This window comes from Vigna unguiculata, unplaced genomic scaffold, assembly GCF_037176805.1.
Source record: "Vigna unguiculata cultivar grain cowpea cultivar isolate G323 ecotype 2 unplaced genomic scaffold, ASM3717680v1 ptg000310l, whole genome shotgun sequence".
Classification (NCBI taxonomy): Eukaryota; Viridiplantae; Streptophyta; class Magnoliopsida; order Fabales; family Fabaceae; genus Vigna; species Vigna unguiculata.
This window is the reverse complement of record NW_028196945.1, coordinates 2,501-10,000: the sequence shown is the minus strand read 5'-3', so window position 1 is coordinate 10,000 and position 7,500 is coordinate 2,501. Positions and strand designations below refer to the sequence as shown.

General features: G+C 30.3%; 4 non-coding genes across 4 annotated transcripts; 2 read left to right on the top strand and 2 right to left on the bottom strand.

Moving 5' to 3' along the window:
* The first annotated feature begins 1,642 nt into the window (after positions 1-1,642).
* TRNAC-GCA (transfer RNA cysteine (anticodon GCA)) lies at positions 1,643-1,713 on the top strand. The gene has a single exon. It is a non-coding gene; the product is annotated as a tRNA-Cys (tRNA).
* A 2,146-nt stretch (positions 1,714-3,859) lies between these two features.
* Positions 3,860-3,933, bottom strand: TRNAD-GUC (transfer RNA aspartic acid (anticodon GUC)). The gene has a single exon. It is a non-coding gene; the product is annotated as a tRNA-Asp (tRNA).
* Positions 3,934-4,390: 457 nt separating this feature from the next.
* TRNAY-GUA (transfer RNA tyrosine (anticodon GUA)) lies at positions 4,391-4,474 on the bottom strand. The gene has a single exon. It is a non-coding gene; the product is annotated as a tRNA-Tyr (tRNA).
* A 941-nt stretch (positions 4,475-5,415) lies between these two features.
* TRNAT-GGU (transfer RNA threonine (anticodon GGU)) lies at positions 5,416-5,487 on the top strand. The gene has a single exon. It is a non-coding gene; the product is annotated as a tRNA-Thr (tRNA).
* Positions 5,488-7,500: the final 2,013 nt, after the last annotated feature.

The window sequence follows — 7,500 nt, the reverse complement described above, 5'->3', positions numbered from 1 at the left end:
TTTTTTTATCCTTATCATTTAGGAAAGACACGAAAATTTCAGGATAACAAACATTTTCTAGAATTTCGCTTAAATTCGAACCCATAGCTGATGATAGAACTAGAATAGATATTTTCTGTTTCCTACTCACACGAGCCCATATCCTTGCTTTTTTATCAATCTCTAATTCTAATCTACCCCCCCAGTCTGATATTATAGTGCCAGTATAGACCGGAATTCCGTTAGGGTCCAATTCTGAACGGTAATAGATACCAGGACTTTGCAATATTTGATTGATTACTATTCTGTATATTCCATTTACTATAGAAGTTCCCAGAGAATTCATTAGAGGAATATTTCCAACAAAAATAGTTTGTTTTTGTATATCTCTACTACTTTTCCAAATTAATCCCGCGGATATATATAATTCAGCAGAATATGTAAGTGATTCATATACAGCATCTTTTTCGTTTATCAAGGGTTCTAATAATTGATATGTTTCGGCAAATAATTGAAATTCAATTTCTTGATCTGTATCCTCAATTTTTGGAAACTTAAAAAGCCCTTCTGTTAAGCCCCGATCAATGAACCTACAAAACCCTTCAAATTGTATCTGATTCAATCCAGGTAGTGTAGACATTTCTTCATTTTCACTCCCAAGCATTTTCAATTTCCCCGTGAATTTTATCGAAAAATATTCCACGATTTGCTGTCATGCTTCATCAAATCACATGAATCCATTTAGCAATATTGGAATTTCTATTCTTTATACTGAATTACATGAAATCTTACCTAATCCCGTGTATCAAATATTTCTTAGTGTATGAAATACCTATTATGAAAAGAGAAAGAAATATTAGAATTTGATACTCAACTTCGAAGGAATTTGCAACAAAACAAACAGATAGAATCGAAAGTCTAATCTAAAAAAGGATTGGAAATTTCTACGGGCATTTCAATATTTTTTTTAGGAATCTAAAAAAATGCATTTCATTTCTATCATTATTATGATATTACATATTCAAATTCAATTGGATACAAAAAAAAATCCATTCGAAATTGTCAAGAAAAGATATATTTTGAAGTGAAGTATTTTGGAGAGAATTGGGGAGAATATGATTAGAGTATGTTATGTGTAATGTAATAAGGCTTGTATTTTTGAAACATGCATATATTTAACTGCAGCTATAGATCTGTCTCTAACTTTATTGCAGTCATATTTGTTCAGGATAACAAACACATAACATGTTGTGTGAATTTTTACAAATTTTCTATTGAAAATTGTAAAAAAAGAATAAGCACGATAATTTCTTGAAAATACCGTATAGTATTGGTATTCTATATCTATATAGATATGGATAAGATACTCGATTAGATAATATCTGTGTAACAGATCAAATTGATATTCTAGGGTTTACATATATTGAAAGTTGCTGTTATAATTAGAATGAACAAAGTTAAAAAAAAAAGCAATATTGATTGGTTATGTATCAATTTTTATTTTCTGATCTCATTAAGAAAAAAAAATTTCTATTCAAATATTCAAGAATAATTCATAAAAGAATAGTTAACGGTTGCGATTTGTCTCAAGATTGTTTTTCAATTTTTCAATAGAAAGAAAAGGGGGGAGTATTCTCAAAAACTTCATATCTATATTTTTATTGGCGGCATGGCCGAGTGGTAAGGCGGGGGACTGCAAATCCTTTTTCCCCAGTTCAAATCCGGGTGTCGCCTGATCGATAAGAAACTGTAAATGAAAGATTATATTACGTTTTTTTAGAAAACTTTTTTTCCAACAGAAGCAAGCGAGGGAAAAGGAGTCTTGAGAATTGCGTTTGATTCGAAATTATAAGCATCAGTAGCTTAAAAAATGTTGTAAATATTTTTGTCTCGAATTCAAGGAAAGATTCTAGTAGTGAAAAGGAATCCATAAATTTAGAAATGATAGTTCGTTCACTACACAACTATTGTAGTGTCTGTCTCCTGACTGGGTCTTTTATTAGATTGGATTAAGAATAAGTCGGATAGGAAAGTCCATTTTTAGGTAGAGAAAAGGCAGAAGAAAAACCTTCTATACAGACTAATTTAAAGTTTATGAGTGCTTCCACATTTTATCAATATTATTTATTTAGATCAATTCTATTTAATAGCTTTAATTTAGCTAATTCGCTTTCGTAATATTCAAAAAAAGTATTCTTTAGATTTTCATATTCTATATTCTAATAAAATTAAAAAGTTTTGATTCTAAAATCGAATAGAAAAGAAAAAAAGTTTTTTTAATTATTTTAGAGAACGAATTGGGAGACATTTAAGGGACTATTTCAAATAGAAAGAAGAGTATAAGTATGCAAATGAATCTGTCTTGATTCTTTTTTTATGAAATCCTTAAGGAAATGATAAAAGAGAAATCTTAATATTCCCACCTGGTAGTAACATTCATTGACTTATAACTTCCTATAATTTTTTTATGTTTAATGTTTTATGATTTTACTAAAAATAATCAAAAAAAACTTTTTAGATGTTCTAATAACTAATAAATAGAATGAATTCTTGTTTTTCGTGAATGATGTTAGCCCAGAATCCTTTTTTTGACTCTGTAATAGCAATTCCACTATTATAGTATAGTATTTTTAGCGAATAATACAAAAAAAAGAATAGAATAAAAAATTTGAAAAAATAATGAAATAGTTCCTTCATATTTATAGAGATAGGAGACAAAATTTACATGGATATAGTAAGTATTGCTTGGGCTGCTTTAATGGTAGTTTTTTCATTTTCCCTTTCCCTCGTAGTATGGGGAAGAAGTGGGCTATAGGGATACTAAAAATTGAGTTAAGGGATCCAAGTAACCTTGTTGATTTCTACCTGAATTTTTGAATTTCGAAACTATTGAATGAAAATATTTCATTTAAACTAATACTAATTAATTGAGTTCAAATAGAAAATCTATCTTGATTCTATTATATTTTAGTAGTGTAATGTATTCTATGTATCTTATAGGAATTGAAAATACTCTTTCAATCAAACAAATATTTTCATTATTCCCATATTCCTATTTTGAGAAAAACAAGGGAATCAAAAAGAAGAAGAAATGGATTCCTATTCCAATCAAATTTTTCTTAAAATTTCTATTTCGATGAACTGACGCTTAACCTGGTTATATAGATATATATATATATGGAAAATGGCGGACCGTGTAATAACCATTCCTGTTTTTTTACCCCCTTTTTTTCCTAAGATACCGGAATTGTTTGTAAAAAGAATCTGAAAAAAAAAATTGGACGCAATTCTCAGATAGTAGAAATCAAATTGATTTCTACTATCTGGATTACGCTGATTGTACGATCATTTTTTTAAATCATTCATAAAAATGAAGAAATCATATTTCAGTGAAATTAGTCACTTTTACTTACCGTTTTTACATAAATTATAAGTAAAAAAGCAGTAGGAACTAGAATAAACAGTGCATGTAGCAATAAATGCGAGAATATTTACTTCCATAATCTTTATTATGTTCTATTTCTCTTAAATTTCTAAAAAAAAAATTCGGGATTTAATCCCATAGAAATGTTCAATCTTTCAACAATGGTATAAATTGGATTTCAATGATATCAAATCGGATCAATATCATGAATCACAAAATCTGAGCTATCAAATCAACTCATGAAATAGTATAACATAGGAAGATCTTTTATCCATACTAAATAAAACAAAAAAACATTTATTCTTGATGAAAGTCCAAAATCCCTTTCCTTCCTTTTTCGGCGAAACAAATGAAAAAGCAGGGGGGGGCCCCAAATAAAATTTTGTTTATCAATTTGATTCCCTACAAATACACAAAAAAGGAATTTATTTTTTATTTTTTTGGATTTATATCCAACGGGATTGACGGGGCTCGAACCCGCAGCTTCCGCCTTGACAGGGCGGTGCTCTGACCAATTGAACTACAATCCCAGGGAAAGGGGTGTACTGTATAAATATTTTTACGGACCGTTTCTGTCAAACCTTTTCTTTTTCTATTTCGGATTCGAACCTTTTTGTTGTAAATGAAAAAAGCGCATTTTTTTATATATTGATATGTATATCGATATCCACTTTAGTGAGATCGACACAAATTACTCGTAATCCGTTTCTTATTCTTATTCTATTAACAAATCGATTGAAAATTGAATCAATGAAAAAAAAATATTTTTTTTTTCAATTTTTCCTTATATTTTCTACTTACAGATCTTGACATGAATACCGATTATTAACAAGATTTTGAATTTGTGGAAAGAAATATGGAATACAGAAAAAAAAGAAATAACCTTAGATATGTTTAATATTTTGATTCTTCCGTATCATAGCACATCAGTCATTTCCAGAGAACTATAAATGGGTTATAGAATTTCATAGTGGATCGGCAAATTCTTGGGCCGAGCTGGATTTGAACCAGCGTAGACATATTGCCAACGAATTTACAGTCCGTCCCCATTAACCGCTCGGGCATCGACCCAGCACAATAGGAAGAATACATTTCAGTTTTTATTGAAAATTTTTGATCAACTTCCTTTCGTAACACCCTACCCCCAGGGGAAGTCGAATCCCCGCTGCCTCCTTGAAAGAGAGATGTCCTGAACCACTAGACGATGGGGGCATACTTGCCCGACCGCCATTATACTACGTTCATAGTATGAACAGTTTTTTGCAATTGTCAATATAATGATATGATTCGATAAAAAAAAATATTTTTCGTTCTTTCATAATTCCATAGAAATTTTTTATTAATCATTTATATTTCTAAATTTTTTTATTCCAGTCATAATAAGAAAAAAAAAGAAGTAATGTTCCAATAAAGAGAAAATTCTTCACAGGAATGATTCGTTTGTTGCAAAGGACGAGAGGTTAAAACTTCATTTCTATCATTTATTACTAATACTAAGATTCGATAGGTAGATTTATATCTAATACTAAGAAAAAAAACTTTGGAAAATAGAATTTTTCAATAAAAAAATAAAAATTTGGTTTAGGGACAGAACATATTGAATCCATTTTATCAATGATTCGATTTTATCAATGTTTCGATGAAATATTTTATTTTGTGAGTACATTTATGTATCAATAAAAAGAATTTAGTGTTATGATTAGAATGACTTCAAGAATCCATTTTGAAATAATATATTTGATATGGATCAAATCCAATCTTAATCAATTCTTTTTTTTAACTATATTCTATTCACTAGGTAAATCCAATTTTTTGTTCTTTGATGAGTCATTATACAAATAATAGATATTGATGTACATGTATTCTAATCCCATTTATATCATTTAATTTATATAATTTATATAAATTTATAGAAATAATTTATATAAATTTATAGAATAAGTATACACAGTAACAAATATATGTACTAGTCATGCTAGTTCCTTATTTAGAAATTGAAAGAAAGAAAAAGGGCCCTTTTAACTCAGTGGTAGAGTAACGCCATGGTAAGGCGTAAGTCATCGGTTCAAATCCGATAAGGGGCTTTTTACTTTTTTTTTCAAAAGCAATAGTCTTTCTATTTGAAGGAAGAATAAAAAGATTCTTGATATTTTGAAAAAGTTTCTATTTGTAATAAAAAAGAAAAAGTGTAAAATTCAATAATGGAAAAATAAAAAAAAGTAAGTGGACCTAACCCGTTGAATTATATTTATATCTACTATTCTGATATTCAAATTTGATAAAGATTCAATTCGAACAATTTTTTTTCTTTTTAAGACTTTTTTCGTTTAGACTCCCTAAGAATCTCTGAATATTTCCAATGAAATCTTCTTGTTTCTGAACTAAGAAAAAAGGTTATGCCTTTTCTTTACTCAGAAGGGCCTTAATACGAATTTCAAGTTCCACCAAACAAGTTTTTTTAAAATTAAAATGAAACATATTTTTTTCCATAAATTTCTATTATTTCTATAAGATTAGATAGAATCTTATAGAAATAATAGAAAAATACATTAAATTATGTCTTCACATATCAAATAGTTTCTTTTCATATCGATGTGTACGATATTTTTCCAGCAATTCATATATATGAGACAAAAACTTTCATTTACAGTTTTTTCTTTTTATTATAGTATTTATAAAAAAAAATGAAATACTAAAGAAAAAACTGTAAATGAAATAGAAATTTAGAAAACCTATGATCCTACAGTAGTTTCCTAGACAAAATAGAAGTCAATTCACAACCAAACTTCAAGAATAAGTTTCTTTGATGAAAGGAGAGAAATATGTCTGAAGATCCGCTAGGTATAAGAAGTGAAACAGGGGATCATTTGTTTCTTGAACAGTTCTGAAAAAAAAATTTCTATCGGATTTTGGAGTCATAGCAGATTTTATGATTGATGACTTGGAAGATTTTTAAGAATAGATAAGGAATAACCACATCGAGTTCATGGATTTGCCCTAGATATCAATAGACCCATAAATGATTTTTTATTCGAAACCGATTAGAAAACAAGGGAAAGTATACTTATATATTCTATATATATATAGAGAGAGAAATGAATAGAGATAAATGATCAAGGTCCGTCCCATCTCTGAAAATGCTCTATGAGGTGTTGGGAAATGGTTGAAGTAGTTGAATAGGAGGATCGCTATGACTATAGCTCTTGGTAAATTTACCAAAGATGAAAATGATTTATTTGATATTATGGATGACTGGTTGCGGAGGGACCGTTTCGTTTTTGTGGGTTGGTCCGGTCTATTACTCTTTCCTTGCGCCTATTTCGCCTTGGGGGGTTGGTTTACAGGTACGACCTTTGTAACTTCATGGTATACTCACGGCTTGGCAAGTTCTTATTTAGAAGGCTGCAACTTCTTAACCGCTGCAGTTTCCACTCCCGCTAATAGTTTAGCACACTCTTTGTTGTTACTGTGGGGTCCTGAAGCACAGGGAGATTTTACCCGTTGGTGTCAGTTAGGCGGTCTGTGGACTTTTGTTGCTCTCCACGGTGCTTTCGGATTAATAGGTTTCATGTTACGTCAATTTGAACTTGCTCGATCTGTTCAATTGCGACCTTATAATGCAATCGCATTCTCAGGTCCAATTGCTGTTTTTGTTTCTGTATTCCTTATTTATCCACTGGGTCAGTCTGGTTGGTTCTTTGCTCCAAGTTTTGGTGTAGCAGCTATATTTCGATTCATCCTCTTTTTCCAAGGATTTCATAATTGGACATTAAACCCATTTCATATGATGGGAGTTGCTGGTGTATTGGGCGCTGCACTACTATGCGCTATTCATGGTGCAACCGTAGAAAATACTTTATTTGAAGATGGTGATGGCGCAAATACATTCCGTGCTTTTAACCCAACCCAAGCTGAAGAAACTTATTCAATGGTTACTGCTAATCGCTTTTGGTCCCAAATCTTTGGGGTTGCTTTTTCCAATAAACGTTGGTTACATTTCTTTATGTTATTTGTACCAGTAACTGGTTTATGGATGAGTGCTCTTGGGGTAGTCGGTTTGGCCCTGAACCTACGTGCTTATGACTTCGTTTCTCAAG